We start from the raw sequence: 17878 nt of genomic DNA, 5'->3' as shown, positions 1-17878 counted from the left end.
GGCTAAAGGAGCAAAGGTTTGGGGCGGGCTAAGACATATCAGCGTAAGGTAGTAGCAGGTGTTACTGCCTCAGGTGTGCATAAGGAGGCAAATAGAAAGAGATTGCCTTCAGATTTCAGTGGATCAAAATGTGAAACACTGTGGAGTCATCTCCACAGAATAAACTCGACCCCGACCGTTCCAGTCCTTAGCGACACGCTTCTGCTCTGGATCGCATCTTTGTGGAGAAGGAGGATTATCGGGCCAAACAAACCTCTAACTTTGAGAAATGATTTCAAAACCAAGGATGACTTCTTTTGAGCTTTACTGGGGCCAAACGTCACAAGAAATCAATTTCCAACATTCTCTAATCATGCTATGATCCTTTTAGTAGCTACAACAAACTCACAGGACATTTGCAGCTCGAATGCACACTGCCAACGAAAGATGTTTGTTGTCTCATTTAGATATCAGGAAATGAAAGCAGTAGAAGCAACCAAATGCTTGAAAAGTGAGCAAAGTTGACCAAAAATATAAAGTTTTAGTCTTGCATCTAAATGATGTACTGAACCGCTCTCGTTCCCAACGCGTAACATACTGACAATTTGTCACATCCCGATGCGTCTCATAGTAACGCGAAAGGTAACCGCGTCCTTATGATACACCCTGGATTGTGGAAGGAATCTAATAGAATGATGCTCCCGGCAGTAACTCACGTTCCAGCCGTGTGTTCCAGCCCCAATTCGAACCTTAACCTTAACCACAACCCTAATCGTATTAGATACATTTTCCGAAGCGATTCTTGATTAGTAAGTAAAATAAATGTAGATGTCTAGATTCATTCCAAACGTGTCTCATGTTTGTGAATGTGTAACATACCGACGGTTTGTCAGATAGCGTCAGTATGTTACGTTTTGGGATGAGAACGTGTTGGCTGAAACTCACAGTAAAGCTCAGTAAAGTGGAAGCAAATATCATAAGAAGGCCTTAATAACAAATCTATGAACTGTAAGGCTTAAGGAAAAGACAAGAGCCAGTGAAGAGCAGAGGATACCACAGGCTAGCATGAAAGAGTCATCACGGTCCTGAGCATATGTTGCATCATTATTTTTGATGTTCTAAACAGGTTAATGTTTTCTTTTGGAGTTTAGCCTCATTTGCAGTCATTAGTTTACCATGAATTAAACATCTGCACACATCTACCACTTATTCTTGTAAATGAGAAGGTTACATTAGCATAGCAGATGCCTCGATACTCAGGGCGAGCATATACTTCAGGAGAAATGTGCTCGAGCTCGCTGTCTCCACATCACTTAATACTCTCCTCTTTCCTCGCTAACCTTCATCCCAGTGTTTTCGCCATTATTTTACCTTTTTTTTTTTTCAAACTTCCTGCTTTAATAAAGCTCCGCTCAACCTGCAGAAGTAGGGCGATACGTTTTGTTTCCTCCTGTTTGATTGGCATAAAAAGGTGCCATAAAATTCATCCCACCAAATGTCTACGCCTGATGGTTTTGAGGAATTACTCATTTGTATCATTTGTGTAGCGTGCAGTCTAATCATCCAGAACTGGTCCCAAATGTTGTTTGGTGTGTTCCAAATCAATTTTTTATCATCCCTGGGATGCTGGGACGCTGTTCATTTTGATCGCCGATGTTACTTTATCTTCATCTTCAAAATTGAATAATAAAACTCTCGCCTCGTTTGTTCCCCAGTCAGGGCTGTTTTGTACATTTATTTTTGATAAACATGTTCTGATCAAAAATGCACACTCTTTTTTTGTATGTGCGTTGTGGCTCTTTTTTTGCAGCTACTTTAAGTAAGTGTCGACATGCTACTCAGGGAGCTGGCACTTACATTCTGCAGGGTTATACATTTTTATTACTTTGCATTCTGTGGCATGGAGAGAGAAAACTAAAGTTTTAATGAAGAAGACTTAGAAATGCCTTTGGATTTTGAATCTTTGATGTGGATGGCTAACCGACGATTCTAAGGCGACCTCTACCTTATACTGGTGATAGTGAGCCCTTCACCATCCACTGCAATATATATTAACAGAGGAGGCAAAATTATACACATTTGTCACCAAGTAGAAGTTCAGATACTTGTGTTAAAAAATAATGTGGTAAAATCTCAACTACTAATAGTACTGCTACTTCTTTACTCAAGTAAAAATGGGAAAAGTACAAGCTGTGAAATGCACTTAAAGTCATTTAAAACTTTCATGATAAAGCAGCTCGTTGGAGGACATTTCTATCAGATGTTGCCAAGATAAAATATCCTCACATATACGAACTATGGCTTTGTTTCAATTCTAATGAATGTACCTGGCTTATACATCTGCTTTGTAGAAGACAAGCAGGGAAAAAGTACAGAGAACAATAATGAAAGAAACACTGCTGTTATGCTACAAAGTAGGGTGACTCCACACATTCACAGAAAAATGAACGCAGCCAGGGGTGCAGCAGGTGCAAGGAACCCTAATATCAGTTGAAATAAGTCACAATAATTTCTAAATTTAGCTCCACTAGAATGTACAGACCGTGATCAGCTTACATGTGCTACTACTCTTTGTGGATGTAGCCAATTAAATTCAACAAGACACAAGTATAAGCTTTTACTATCATGTAGCACACTGCTCAAAAATATTAAATAAATTATCAGATTATAGCATCAAGTCGTTAAACTGGTCAGTTTAGTAGCAGAGGGGGTTGTTAATCAGTTTCAGCTGCTTTGGTGTTAATGAAATTAAAAACAGGTGCACCCGAGGAGGATCAACGACACAACCGCAAAACAGGAAAGGTTCTACAGGTGGAGGCCACTCACGTTTTTTCCTCTCTTTCTTTTCTGACTATTTATTTATTTTTTACTAGTTTTGCATTTGTTTAGGTTCATTGTCACTACTGGCATCATGGAGTGATACTAGCGCATCACACATCAATACAGGCCTTTGCTAGAAGGTTTGCTGTGTCTCCCAGTACAGTATCAAGAGTATGGAGGATATTTCAGGAGACAGGCAGTTACTCTAACAGAGCTGGACAGGGCCGTCTGCTCCTTTGTGCAAGGAGGAACAGGATACACAATGAATTGTTTGAATTTGCCATGAAATACCAGAGTTAGCAAGTCCAATCTGTGCTTTTCACAGATGAGAAGAGGTTCACCTTGGATTTGATCAGAAAAATTAATAAGTAAATTCCTAAAATTTCTACTTATGTACAGTAACCATGGAAGCAATAAGATCTAAGACCTAAATTGAATTTGTGCAGCAAAAAAACAGGAGGAAAAATTAGCAGAAAATTCATCAATTCCACTTCATAGATAGCTGCATGACAGGCATCTAGTTAGATTCAGAGCCTTGTTTGGGTTTGATTTGATTGGTTCAAGATCATCACTGTGCCGCTGCTCCTCAGACTCTCAGCCAGCAGCTGTCTGTAGCTGCTGTTAGCATCTGGCATTGAAGCAGGAAATCATTCAGGTGTAGCCCCAGGATACAATAACACATCTTAAGTCTGTTAGTCCAGAGTTGCTCCAGAGATGTAACAAGTATATATACAAAAGTTTAAGTTTGTCCAGTGCTTGACCAAATGCCAGCAAAACTGAACTGTCCACTTGTGAATAATCCTCCTCACAGAACAAAAGCTCTGAACTTGTTTGAAAATTCTCTGATGACCCTTCCCAATTTGATGGGCCTTTTTTAGGATCATTGGTGATGGTTTCCTACTTGGCATTGCGTTAACATACACCTGGATGCTCCAGACCAGCAAACTGCCAATACATTTGCATTCACACAGATCAGTTCTTTGGATTAGCAGAATTTTGCTGCTATTTTCTCACATTTCCCTTGAAGGGTGTGTGCTTTCTTTTTACCAAAACTGTATTTGCTATGTAATCTCGTGATTTAGACGAATAGATTTTATTGCAGACTTTTAAATGTGCGGTGCAAACTATGTTGTATTAATTTAGATAAAATTTTATCCACATTTCTTTAAGCCAGGGGTTGGCAACCCTGGGCACGTGTGCCACAGCTGGCACGCGAAGGGTTAACTGATGGCACGACCATAGCTGGTCTGGTCATTGACCCACCATTGCACGGTGGGCCGATGGTGATTGTTTGTTTTTATGGGCCGTTGTTTTTTTGTTTTTGTTTTTTTTTGTTTGGTTTTGTTTTTTTTTTTTTGGGGGGGGGGGGGGGGGTTGTAACGGTATAAACAATGAAAGGTGGTGGATTGGCCAATGTCAATGTGTAAAAATAACTCAGTTGTATGGCGGAGCTTCCACAGAGGCCAGCAGGTGGATGAGGGAAAGGGGAGGCAGGAGGAGGAGAGACCCGAGGCGGCCGCCGGTCCGAGTGTCAGGTGAACTGAACTTCAGGTAAGAAGTTATGACCTGCAGTCTATCTGGGTCAGATATAAACCAAGTGTCATGGCGGGGTGCGCCGGTGTGAAGAATGAGGTAGACCCAGATGCAGACACGGTGGAGACAAAACGTAGTTTCAAAAATAAAGCGAGCCTTTATTGGCTGATTGCAGAAGAAAAAACATGAAACTAGGGAAACTGAGGAGACTATGAACACTGTGTTAACAGAAGGCTGTGACACTCAGTGAAAGAACTATGACAAAACTATGAACACTGAGTAAACTAGGACACACAGTGAAACAATGAGGTAAACCTATGAAAACTGTGGTGAGGTTAACAGACGATCTGACACCGACTGAGCAGAAACACATGGATTAAGTATACATAAGGAATGATCAGGGGAAGCGGAATCACATGGGGAAAACAGCTGACAACCATTAACATAATGACAGGACAGGGGACATGAAGCTAAATACAATGAACAAAAAACACAAGGATCCTTCAAAATAAAACGGGAAACATAATGAGACCCAGACATGACTCGAACTAGACAAACAAAGAAAACTTGGACATGAAACATGACAGATAAACACACGAAGACTTAACACAGAAAACTTCACACAGGGATAAGACAAATGGGGAGCTTGATAAATCATGAATTAAAACTGTAACCTAGGCATGACAGAATGTAACTAGATACTTACTTAGCACTTAGTTCCTCCTACACCGGGCGCCGCATCGGTCAGCTAGTGATCTCCATCAATGTCGGTCAGCAGCAACTGCTTCAGCTTCGTCCCAGGCAATGTCAACAGTTCTCAGATCGTCCATGAATGTTCGACGCCATGTGGTCTTTGGTCAGCCTTGCTTTCGCTTGCCAGTGCGTGGACGCCATGTCATGGCAATCTTAGCTGGGCGATGAGGGGGTAGGCGTAAATAAAATATGGCCCGCAAAGCGGAAGCGCCTTTCTGCAACAACATCGGCTAATGGGCGGGTGCCTGCTCTTCGTAGGACCTCCTCATTTGTTATTCGGTCCCGGTAGGAAATTCTCAGGATTCGCCGCAGGCCACGTTGTTGAAGCACGTTCAGATGTTGAATCATTGCACTTGTTGAGCGCCAGGTTTCACTAGCGTAAAGTGCAGTAGGGAAGATGATAGAGTTCAGTAGTCTGATCTTGACCCTGACATTCAGGGAGGTCGAGTTCCAAATAGGTTGGAGAAGTCGCAGGACACCAACTGCCTTCCCTACTCTGGCGTCGACATCCCGATCAGAGACCTCGTCATTCGAGATGATGCTGCCAAGATATGTAAAATTCTCCACCTCTTCAGCACGTTGTTGGTTGATCATGACAGGAATGCGGGCACGTGCATAGCCAACTCGAAGTAAATTGTTTTTTTTGGCACTGATTCTTAATCCAACTTTCGTCGCCTCCCTCTGCAGGGCCGCGGTCAACTTTTGGAGGTCTTCCTGAGTCGAGCCCAGCAGGGCGATGTCATCTGCGAAGTCCAAGTCAGTGAGATTACGCGCTTCGTGCCAGGGCACACCGATGCCAGCTTGGTCAACTGATCGTCGCATAATGAAGTCAATTACCAACAGGAAGAGTCAAGGGGATGTAGATAATGAGATTCACTTGCTGTTTCCGTAACAGTTGGAGCTTTTACAGGGTGGGGTTGCTGGCCCCACGCCCAACCCTCCTCCTTTCTCATCCGGGCTTGGGACCGGCAATGGCAGAGTTACTAGATAAACTGAAATGAAACTAGACTGAAGGGAATAACAGAAACATCAAGAAACTCAGAATACTGGGTCACATGACCCAGGACCATGACACCAAGTTTAGGTGGAGTTTATTTTAGCTGTGCTGACTTTTTACCGTCAGTTACAATAACTCGTACTGCGTACTAGCTAGCATGACAGAGTTTCTATACAGCTGGGTGGGTGCTATGATGTTACTGATAATGAACTTTTTTTTTATTCACATGGTTAGTTAGTAAGATAAGATAAGATAAGATAAGATAAAACTTTATTAATCCCTCGGGTGGGTTCCTCTGGGAAATTCGGTTTCAAAAAGCACAGCACCGACAGAAGTTACAGAGTTAATAGAGTCAGTAGAGTTGCCAACCGTGCCATAAAAATGAAATCGTCCCGCATTCAGAGAAAATATTACGCGTTTCATGTTGAGCTGAAAAGGAACACAATTTGTCCCGGACTTCAGAAACAATGAAAAACACACAAAGCTGGATTTATTCTGTGTCTTTACGCTGTCAGCTGCCTCTTCGCTCATTCAATCATGAAACTGATCAATGATCAGCTGATTGGCTTTTCTGATGCAACTCCGTCTCTCTTTGCGCCAGAAAGAGGAAACCAGCAGATGTTGCTCTAAACAACAGCAGCACATTTAATTTGATCAGCTGTTGTTAGAATTTATTTAATATTAATTTCTACTATCAGCTGATGTTTGCTGGAGCCACAGCTGTAAAAGCTGCTGGTCATGATGTTGGTTTGGATATGTGGTGAGAGGGAAACATGAAGATGTCCAGGAGATGTCCTTACTGAATCATCAGAGCTGAACAGGTGATGGAGAAACAGGTTTACCTTTTAGGTGGCATGAATGAGTTGAAGGGAAGTTATGAACTGTTTCTGAGAGACAAATAACATCAGGATCCTTTTCTAAGTAGCTGACAGCTGGTAACTGTGCAGGGGCGGGTCTAGCAAAGTTTTGCCAGGGGGCCAGGTAGGGCATTAACAGGGAAAGAAATGCTTTTCTTTCTTATTCTCATTTAAAATGTCTCGCTTTTATTAAATAATTATCTGAATCTTACAACCAAAGTTTTTATCTGACATAAAATGTAGTAAAATTTATAGAACTCATACAAGACTGTACATCACTGTCACACCGCGTTTTCATTCAAAGGCTTTATGGCTTTAATACCTGGTGGGCCGGTCTTCAGTCAAAATGCAGATTTTTTGTCCCAGTCCAGCCGTGGGCACAACGTGCAGTGAATTAATCTGAGAAGGTGCATCAAAAAATAAATGGCCGCGGCAGCGGTGCACATCGCAAATCAGCTCGCATAGACACATTAGTTGCGCCGCTTCTTAATGACGGTATCTTAGCTAACAACCCAACTACCAGATTCAACTTATAGTTGGCTAAAAATAACTTGTTATATAAATAACGATGTTGAAATTTCCACATTCCGACACTTCAAATGCTTCAGGAGCTGTTGTGAGGAGACCATAAATAGCATTTGCATTTTCTGTTCAATTCATTTGCTGTTATGGATAAAAAGTATCTTTTTTTGTTTCAAAATAGCTGATAACTATTCGCTGATAGTTGCCAGCATCTGTCAACAAATATAATTCTTTAAAGTGGTGCTATATATTGTGTAACTGTTAATATAGAGCGTTATTAAATTTATTGCTAATGCAATCATATGGCACATTGACTTCTGAGGAAATTTTAGATGGCACTCATCATCAGACAGCTTGCCGACCCCTGGTGTAAGGGGTAAATGTCATGAATGATGATGTCTTGCCTTGAACCATTGGCAGACACTTTCCAGGTCCTATTGCATGATTGATCAAAATAATAGGACTTTTCTCATTCATAATTCAATCAGTTTAGAAAAAGATTAATTGAGGGGCCTGATGTATAGATGCAGTAGTTCTGTAGACCTGCCACAAATGATTTTGTCTTTCAGTCATCCCCTTTTCTCAATTTCTGGACCCATAGTATATCATATCAAGACGTCATCGTTCTTTGGCAAACATCATATTGAGGGAGAAAATGCATCACCTTCCTAAACACAATTAACCCTGATCAGGCTAATTGTTAATATTATTCTAAATTATAAATGATGATGGGTAACTGAAACTGGAAATACTATACCCTTATTTAGTATTTAGAGAACAGTGTCATGATGCATTTAGTACTCTTGAGGTTATTGTTAAAGATTTTGGTTAAACATCATTGTTGTTCGGGTGTCAGTAGAAGGTCAACCTCATACTTGCAGAGGGATTTCTGATGACTCCACATTGAGAAAGTTCAAGCAGAGTCGTTGTAGCTCATTAAACATATACTGCAAATTTGTTTCTGGTGGTGGGAATTAAAAGGTTGTTTATAATAATTAAAATGTGCATCAAATGTTTAACTTGTCAAAACTGAGTTTAAAATTATATTTGAACTTGATATCGGTGTTGATCATTTTGTAAATGTGTTTTTTTCTTAATTTGTCACTATTTTTTGTAAAGTTTTCAGTTGCTAGATGTGTCCATGTTTCTTTCTTTTTAGATATTGCAAAAATAAAGACACTATGTTACAAATTGGTGACATAATTGAAATTGGTGAATCTTGGTGACAGATCATAAGTGAACACTTTTGCAATGAGACCTTGACAGAGAGGAACATTGCTATGCCCACATTAGATTATAATTATTCTTGCAACAGTTTAACATTTTATGTACTTACTGCTAATATTCATTGTATTGACAGACACAGTGAAGAGGGAGAAAGACATGCGGCAATGGGCCAGGGGTCGGACTCGAACCCGGGCCGGCCGCTCTCACCCATATGGCATGTGGTTGTCTGCTCAAAGCCCTGAGGCACCCAGTATTAAAATTAACATAAGTTAACCTTGCTGCTGGTCATTGCTGCACCACAGCAGCGTGATAACAAACCACTGGATTTGAGTTTGTATACATCTTACCAAGAACACGGTTTTTCATCTATTTCCATAACCTCCTAAAGAGGAAGATCCCAGTCATCATCAGTTTAACATGATTGTAGCCATCAGAAGAGTTTATTTTCTGAAAAATGTGAAAAGGGCAATTTACAGCTTCAAGGTTCATTCTGTAGAACTATTGTACCTCATGTAACTCCCCCCTTGGGCTTGATAGAATCAGCAGACCAACACTGTGGCTCTCACACCAGGGTGTGGCCTTTCTTTACACAACATCGCTGCTGCCATTTATCTCAGCACAATCAAACTGGCTTTCTTTTCCCTTCGAGACCTTTCCAGCTGTGCATAAACAATCTTTGATGTGTTTTCTGCTGGACACCAGCAGCCTCCATCTGGACAGACTTGCTCAGAAATCAGATGTTTCCTTAATATTTCTAGCTGTTATTTACAATCACGGTGTTTAACAGAGTCACATGTTAGAGCCACTGAGATTACACACAGCTATGTGGAATGAATTTTTACCTCTTAACTGCAGTAAATAGCCTACTGAATAATTGAGTCTTTTGCCCTTGAAAGAATTTTACCGTTTGCAGCATAGAGATTGCTTGTGTCGTGTTAAGTAGACATGCCTTTCAATAACCTTCCTCATTTGAAGCCACTTTCTAAAGGTCTTTGAAATGCATATTTGTACCCATACGTAATGTAATTGGCTTCTCATTGGCAGAGTTGGGGAAGAAGATAATGATCAACTAGAATAAAGAGACTGAAATGTAACTCAGCAGGGAATAAAATTAATTTCCATACTTCCTGTTCATGCCCTCTCTGCCTTGTGCCTCTTTCCCATGCTTTGTCAAAGTCTTTCTTGATTCTGACCCTACAAGGTCAAGGTAAAAGAACAAAGCTAAAATACCTCATTTTAATCAATTTATTGGTGTGGTCAGCAGATAGGTCGAATGCTAGGAGACCAGATCATTATCTATTTAAAGTAGTGGTCATTAAAAACTAACTTGTGCATGTATATATGATGATATACAATAGGAGGATTAAGATGAATTTTGAAATGTTTTGTTAGAACAATATTAAAAGTTGAATCAATAACTCCAACACTTCCGACAGTTTCACAGTATTATTATAACATTCCTCAGTGACGGCCTTCTCATGTTTAACACTAAAACTGTGAAGGGGTCATGCTGATCTTGTAAATCTTAAAATGAAATCCCATCATCTCACATATCACAACTTTTCCTGATGTGGGTTCAACACTATATTCACCTTTATTCATCATATAGGGATTTTTGGGGGGTATGGGATAAATTTTACAATCTCTTACCCAGAACCACCAAGGACATCATTTTGACCATATGTGGTGATTAATAAATAAATACATAAATGACTGCACTAGGTTCTAATATTAACATGTATAGTGTTTTATTATTTCATAGGGCCAGTAGCATCCATCTACTTTACATTTGTACAGTTTATCAGAGTAATTAATTAATTTAATAGTAATTATAAAGATTGCATATCACAAATATCTATAGAAGTGTGTATACATTCAGGGCCATTCATTAAGCAGCTTCTACGATAATTCAGTTCAATTCAGTTTTATTTATACAGCGCCAAATCACAACAACAGTCGCCTCAAGGCGCTTTATATTGTACAGTAGATCGTACAATAATACATACAGAGAAAAACCCAACAATCATATGACCTCCTATGAGCAAGCACTTTGTCGACAAGTCTCCCTTTTAACAGGAAGAAACCTCTAGGAGAACCAGCCTCAGGGAGGGGCGGGGCCATCTGCTACGACTGGTTGGGGAGAGAGAAGAAAGACATAGGCTAATTATGCCTGCTGTATATTTTAATGATACCTGTCTTGTCGAAAGACTCAGGTGCTGACTCTTTGAGGTAGAACTTGATAAAAAAAATAACCTGTATTCAGGTGCAGGCAGTCACACACGTATCTACAGTCTTCCTGTATTTAGCTTTGTTCCTCCTACCCTGGACACATCTGGCCAATGAGCTTGCTGAACATTCTCACATGATTTATAGTGACACATTTTGGTTTGCTTGGAGTTGCTTGAATTTTTCTCTGTGTGAAAACAAATCAACCAAAAAGCTACAAGTTCACAGACTCTTCAGCTCATGTGGACCAGAGTGAAGGAACTATAGGATTGAAAAACCTCTAAAACAAAAAAATACTCATATATCAAGTTAAATTTAAGAATGTAGAAAACTGTCCAAACACAGGTATTTTAAAACATTAATCACATTCTTCAATAATGAATCATGTCACTTTGCATTATTTCATAAAACTGCACGTTATACTTGAAAATGGTATACATACGTGTAGGCCTAAATCTTTAGCGCGCTCAAGGATTTGACTAAAACACGAGAGCTGGGTTTAGACTTCTAGCTGTCTAAAGGTAAGTTAGGTTTAGCTAAAGGAATGAAAACAATAATTATTTTTTCTTTGAATATAGTGTTTTCAGGCCAAAGGTTTATGTATGAGCCACAGAAGCAGACAAGGTAGTGAGGCAGAAGTCGCTTGGTTATCCTCAGAACTGAGAAAAATGGAGAGCGACACAGAGTTGGCCCTTCTGCCCTCAGAGGGCTCTTTTAAGGTGGAGGAATTTTTCCCTTCAGAATGCTCTTAAGCAGACATTATTGTGACAAATCGCCTAATACGTTGGTCTCAAGCTGTATCAATTCAAGCCTTTGGCTTCAGACCTTGTAATAGCAGACCAACACTTTCTCCTATTCTGTCTCCAGTCATATGCAGCTATTTCTGAGAAATAAAAGTGTATGAATGTAAAGAATGCAGTTCACAGGTGCTTCTACTTCTCTCAAAGACCAAAACTAAAGAATATTAAGTAGAAAGGTGGCAGACCACAAATCACTGTGGATGATTCTACATGGGGCGCAGAGCCATTGCAGGGGGGGGCAGTATGACAATGGGGGAAAAAAAAAACAAAAAAACAACGCTTAGATACTGGACAGTTTTTTTGACAGGGCTCCCACACAAACGCAAAGCAGGAGATGAAGCATCGCTGAATATGTTTCCAAACCAACTTCATTCTAAGCCAAAGACTAGAAAATATGGTGAAGCATATCTGCCCTTTGGTTTCACCTGCACAAGTGCCGAGGTAGGTCTCCCCTGCAGAATTGGTTTTCCCTTCGTCGGGAGCAGCGCTGGGCTGTTCAAATCACGGACAAACAGGATCCCACATTCTTGATTTTTAGTTCACAAACACTTGTTGTAATGACTAACTACTCCTGACATTTTGGAGATGTTAGCTCTTTATACAGTAAAGTTACAGTGTGATACAAATAATATCAGGCTGATCCTGAAACGATTTGTTCCCCCGGTTCAAATCACGGACAAACAGCATCCCACAGTTTTTTATGTTTTTAAACCCATTTTCGAACATTTTTCTTATAAAACAAAGGGGGGCCTAGCAAAAAAAAGTTTGGGAACCACTGAATTAGAGAATATTAACATTTTACATTTTATTGTGGATACACAAGTATTAATTCCATGATGTGGATATGTTTCTAGCAGTTAGCTTTTTGTCAGTCCTGGCTTTACAAGCTTCAGGATTATTCAACACAGTTGAAGTAAAGTGAATATATTCCTAAAGGTGCTACTGACATGAAACCCTCACCAGATGTCGGTAACAACCCGTCCAATCCACACATGCAAAGAAGTCAAACTGTAGATGTCCATAAGTTAAGTTATGTGTAATAATAAATGATAATAAGTATTAAACACATTTACTGAAATGTATTTAATACTTCATATGAAAGTCTTTGTTGGTGATGGCAGCTTCAGAAGATGCCTCTTATGGAGAAACTAGCATTTCATTGCTCAGGTTTGGCCCACTCTTCAACTCCTGAAGGTTGCTTTGGCCCCTTCTATAAACTCTGAACTTTAGTTCTTACTGTTTGCAGCTGGATTCAGGTCAGGTGATTAGCCGCGCCATTCTAGCAGCTTTATTTTTGAGAGTTTGCTTGGCTGCATGTTTGGGATCATTATCTTGCTGAAAAATGTCCAACCTCGTTTCATCTTCATCATCCTGGTCGATGGCAACAGACTCCAGACTGTTTGACAGAATTCAAATCATTGACGGATTGATATGATACGAAGCGTGCCAGTGCCATATACTGAAAAACAGCCCCACACCACGATGTTCCCACCTCCAAACTTCACTGCTGGTCTGGTGTTTTTGAGGTGATATCAGTGCATTCTCACCTCTGAACATGGTGTGTATGATGAAACCCAAAGAGTTCAGTTTTGGTCTCTTCTGACCCGATTCTCCCGGTACTCCACTGGTTTGTCTAAATGATTTTCTTCAACCATGGAGTCTTGTGTGGTGAACGTGCATGCAGGCCATGGTGGTTGAGCACATTACTTCTTGTTTTCTTTGAAAAGTTGAACAGTTGTACTTGCTGTCTTTTTTTTTTTTGGTTCTCCACAAATGCTCCTTAGTTCTTGGAAAACTCGTCTGATAATTCTTTTCACTCCTCCTTGAAATCTTTCGGGGAACACTAAAATTTCATGCTGAAATATTGATCTCACTGGAACCTTCAGCAGTTCAGAAAATCTGTAACCGGCTCCATCAGGATGTTTTACAATATGGTTGTGAAAGTCTTGAGAGAGCTGATATTAATTTACTGATATGAAAGTGGACTGCTTTTTAATCACTGATAGATTTCAGCTGATGTCATGACTGTCCATGCCTTTTTTGCACCTCCCTTTCTTCATGTGTTCAATACTTTTTCTCTGTGTTATTTCTCATTATTAAACAACATTTTATTTATGGGCATCTATGTTTGATTTCTTTGCATGTGGATGGATTGTTACAGACATCTGGTGAGAATTTCATGTTAATATCCCCTTTAGAAAAAATGCATTTACTTAGAGAAAAAAGGACGCACTCATTCTTTCAGGTCTATGGTTTTGGTTTGATGACATCTGGTACTCAGCAGGTTAGAAATGAGAGAAATACAACTTTGGATAAATAGCAACATACCACATATTACATGTTATGTCATCATCCGTTTAACAATAATAAAGCCCAAATGCAAAAGCACTCTATGAGAAATGAAGTACGCTCATACTTGATTAATTGATCATCATAAATAACTTCAGGATAGAGCTACTACACGTGAGTCTGTAAGCTACTGAATCACGGGGTGCACTTAGGTGTTATTCTGCTCTTGTGATAACTCTGATTTCTGTGCTTCTCTGTGAGGACGAGCATCACTGTTGGATGTGTAACGTGAAAGTGATGAACGTTGACTCATCTGACTCTGAGGTTGGTTTGGTGCACACAGAGTAAAATGAGGATATATGTTTACAATGAAGTCCAAAGAAGCGTTATGCTCTCGGGGTGTTAAAGGGATGATCCGATAGTTCAGATAATGTAATCATTATGTGCTTGTTATCCACATGCCTTCAGTACTCTGTACTTTCCATCACAGGATTCTGCCTGCAATCATTATGATTACTTTGCTGAGTCGGCAGATTCTCGTTGACCTCACAAAGATATTTTGAGCAGCAGTCAGGAGAAGTTTGACAGCTGTTATTATTCTGATCGATGTGTTTTCAGCAGGTTTTATTTTCTTTGGTGAACGGAGATTCTAGCACGGCTGAATAAAGTTCAATGATCATTTAGGGCTCTCCCAATATAAATGAATAAATAAATAAGCATTTTTTATGTTGGTTGCTTGACCCAGTAGATTCTGTACAACAGTTTCCACAATAAGTTTATTGTAAGGTAGAGTTGTATAATGATTTAATTTGAATGTGAAAGTGCCCGTGGGCTTTAGAAAAAGTGAAGTTTTATTTACATTGTGTTATACCTACTTTTTGTTTGTCTCTCTGCAGTCTCTGAGTGCTTGTGCGGTGTCCTGAGGAATGCCTCGAGGTGAGACACTCAGGGTTGCTTTTCTTCATGTAGAAAATGTAAGTAATGCATTTATAGTCAACTTTAGTCATTAACAACATTTTTTACACTTTTGCATTTTCTTCTCCTAAAATGAAGAAGGCCTGTTGCAGTTGTTAGTCTTATCAGTGTACAACAAACACATGGCATTTATAACTAGCACACAGTCTTTAACCCTGGAGAACCCATGGGGTCAGAGCTGACCCCATTGGTTTTCTAGGGAAACCATGGGGTCAAATTTGACTCCATGGGTTCTCCAGGGTTAATGTGGCAGAATGATAATGATATACAGTATATACCTGTATATACAGGTAAGATATAGTAATATCAGGTGACTTTATTGAAAAAAAAAACAGTAATGGATTTACAGTGGCTTACTTTGCTAGCCAAGTCTACTATCTATATTTCTGCACTCACCGTGTACCTGTAGCACATCTGTCAAAGAACCACTGCAAGCGCAAATATTAGTACAGCTGGAAATTTCCATTACGCAGTGTACAACCACAAGTGCAGCTGAAGTCTGTTCAATAACCACATATCCAGCCACTGCTTCACGCATCACAGCCGGGCAGAGCAACTGCAGCTTCACCCACAGCCAGCAGCTATAAACTGCCATAGATTGGTCTTTTAAAATGAGTAATGAGCAATAAATGCATTATGTGAAGTGCTGTCATCTCTCTTTTCTGTAGTCTCTGAAGAGTCTTTTGCTTAAAGAGGAGCTATTATGCTTTCCGGTGCAGTATTTTTACCCTTGAACTCTACTTTATACTTTACAGCTCAAAATAATGCTTCTGGACCCCGTTTTTTATGCAGCCTCTCAGTTCATTCACTTTTAGCTCATCTTCATTTAAGGTCACCCTCCCCTTAAGTCACCTCTCTTGCCCCATGAAAACAAAAGATTCAAACAGTAGGTGGGTGGGATTTGAGGGCTTACAGGCAAAACTGTGTGTTTGAGATGCCCCAATGAGAAATCTTCCCTCTCTATGACATCATGCAGAGGTAAGAGTTACAAAAAGAAAAACGAAAATGGACCAAAGTGGGACGTCTGAAGCCTGAGATTTTGGATTTTTGAGCATAAGCTGCTGCCATTATTTCCCATGATCAATTTTAATATGCCACTGCATGTGTGCGTGTGTGTGTGTTTGTGTGCATACCATAACAGCAGAAACTCATGTACAACAACAAATAAGAAAAATGACAAAAACAGGCAGAAGTGTTGTGGTTAGTGTGGACTGGAACAACAAACCAGATATTTAAATACATCAGACGAGAGCTTTTTGGTAGCTTTACTAGTACAACATAAATTACTAGAAAATATAAGAGTCATCATTTAACACTCTGTTGTTGTGGATTCTTAATGAGATTTTAATGTCAAACTCTTACACAGGCTCTCTGTGGCTCTTCTGGGTGTTTCCCCATCTTGTACACACACACACACACACACCTACACACCTACACACACACACACACACACACACATACAGAGAGCACTGGTTCAGCTGAATATCCTTTCTGTCTTATCATTCTCCCATTTTACCATATTTCTTACATTCCATCCATCTCATATTATGCACATTATGTCATCAGCGTGGAGAAATGAATACACCCAGGGAAGAGCTATTGATCATCTCTGTCACACTCTCATTTTTACTGTAATATTTTTCAGCTAAATCTATCTCTGTCCCTGTTGTGATTGTTCCTTCCATTTCCATGTTTATCCTGGTAACCCTTCCTGATTTCTGCCTTCTTAGTTTGCTTCTCTCCTTTCAAAATGTCCATATGTGTGTTTTTACAATCAGATAATCATCTTTCATCACGTCTCGATAACAGGTAATGAGAGTGTAACTGTGCATGAAATCATGGTTAGATAACTGACCAGTTGACTTCATTCTTGGTGCTTTTAACGTGCCCTGAGAAAAAGGCCCACTCAGAACATAAGTGAACACATGAAATCTGTTCTGGTGAGTCACTTTCAATCAGATTCACCTTTTTTCTTCTCTGGAAACACAGATTCAAGATATGAGAATCATCGCAGGTCTGAAGTGGTAGGAAGATGTGAATACATCTCTGCCTTTTATTTGCACACTATTCATGAAATTCAGAGGCCACAGAAAGAAACATTTTAATGCAGGAATTAGCTGATTAACTGGTACTTTTATTTTGCTTCACATGATACAGTCGAACAAATATTAAGTTCTAATTTTAGTTACACTGCAAAGCAGTTCTTGGTCCAGTCCCTTAAAACGACAAACCAATCAGCCGGTTTGCTGTCAGTCAGGCTGGATTTGCTCTTCAGTTCCAGAAGAAATTAGTTCTTTCAGATATTCATATGACCCAATATTGCAACACAAGAAATCAACATTTTCTGTAAATAATTTAAACTATTTCAAAGAAACAAACAGGAATAAAATGTATTCTAGCAGATGTCTCAGGGGAAAGCAGGATGCTGCTGCCATCTATCAGGATAATATCAACCTGGGAGAACCTTCACAGACATCAACCTGGGAGTTGCTCCTGAGTCATTGCTATTGTTGTCACAGGGCGGGGTGCTGATCTCTCCATCCATTAGTTGAGCTACAACAAATGGTTTTAAATAATGCAGAAAAAAAAAGAAACAAGTTACATACTGACCCATAAAGGCAGAATCTGTTGCTGGAGCATATTAATATATTTCTACCATTTCTCAGTGAATTTATTTGCTCTCTATATCTGGGATCTGTTTGAGCTGACACAGGTTCAAAGTTGCATTCGTCAACTGTGCAAAATAATTAAACCGTGCGGCCTAAATCAAATACATTAACAGTGAACTGTCACTTTACATTATTTGCACCAGTCCCAGAAGTACAAAAACCTTCATAAATGAACATGGGCCCTGCTGGCTTTATGAATATTGCACACCTGAAGGTAGTGAGAGAATAGGC

General features: G+C 39.8%; 2 protein-coding genes across 2 annotated transcripts in view; both read left to right on the top strand.

Annotated features, from left to right (window-relative positions):
- Positions 1-17878, top strand: part of LOC309715738 (uncharacterized protein) — a gene marked incomplete at its 3' end in the record, with an annotated part of 122042 nt that overhangs the window by 30545 nt on the left and 73619 nt on the right. The gene's annotated exons all lie outside the window — the stretch shown is intronic.
- The window catches only part of LOC309687991 (piggyBac transposable element-derived protein 4-like), a 192004-nt gene continuing 178468 nt past the window's right edge, over positions 4343-17878 (top strand). Inside the window, exon 1 of the mRNA XM_082503381.1 lies at positions 4343-4350. The gene's annotated coding sequence lies outside the window, so the exon portion shown is untranslated. The remainder of the gene's footprint in view (positions 4351-17878) is intronic.

This window comes from Aulonocara stuartgranti, assembly GCF_965226115.1.
Source record: "Aulonocara stuartgranti genome assembly, chromosome: 2".
In the NCBI taxonomy this organism is placed as follows: domain Eukaryota; kingdom Metazoa; phylum Chordata; class Actinopteri; order Cichliformes; family Cichlidae; genus Aulonocara; species Aulonocara stuartgranti.
Note: the sequence above shows the minus strand (reverse complement) of the source record. Positions and strands in the feature narration are given on the sequence as shown.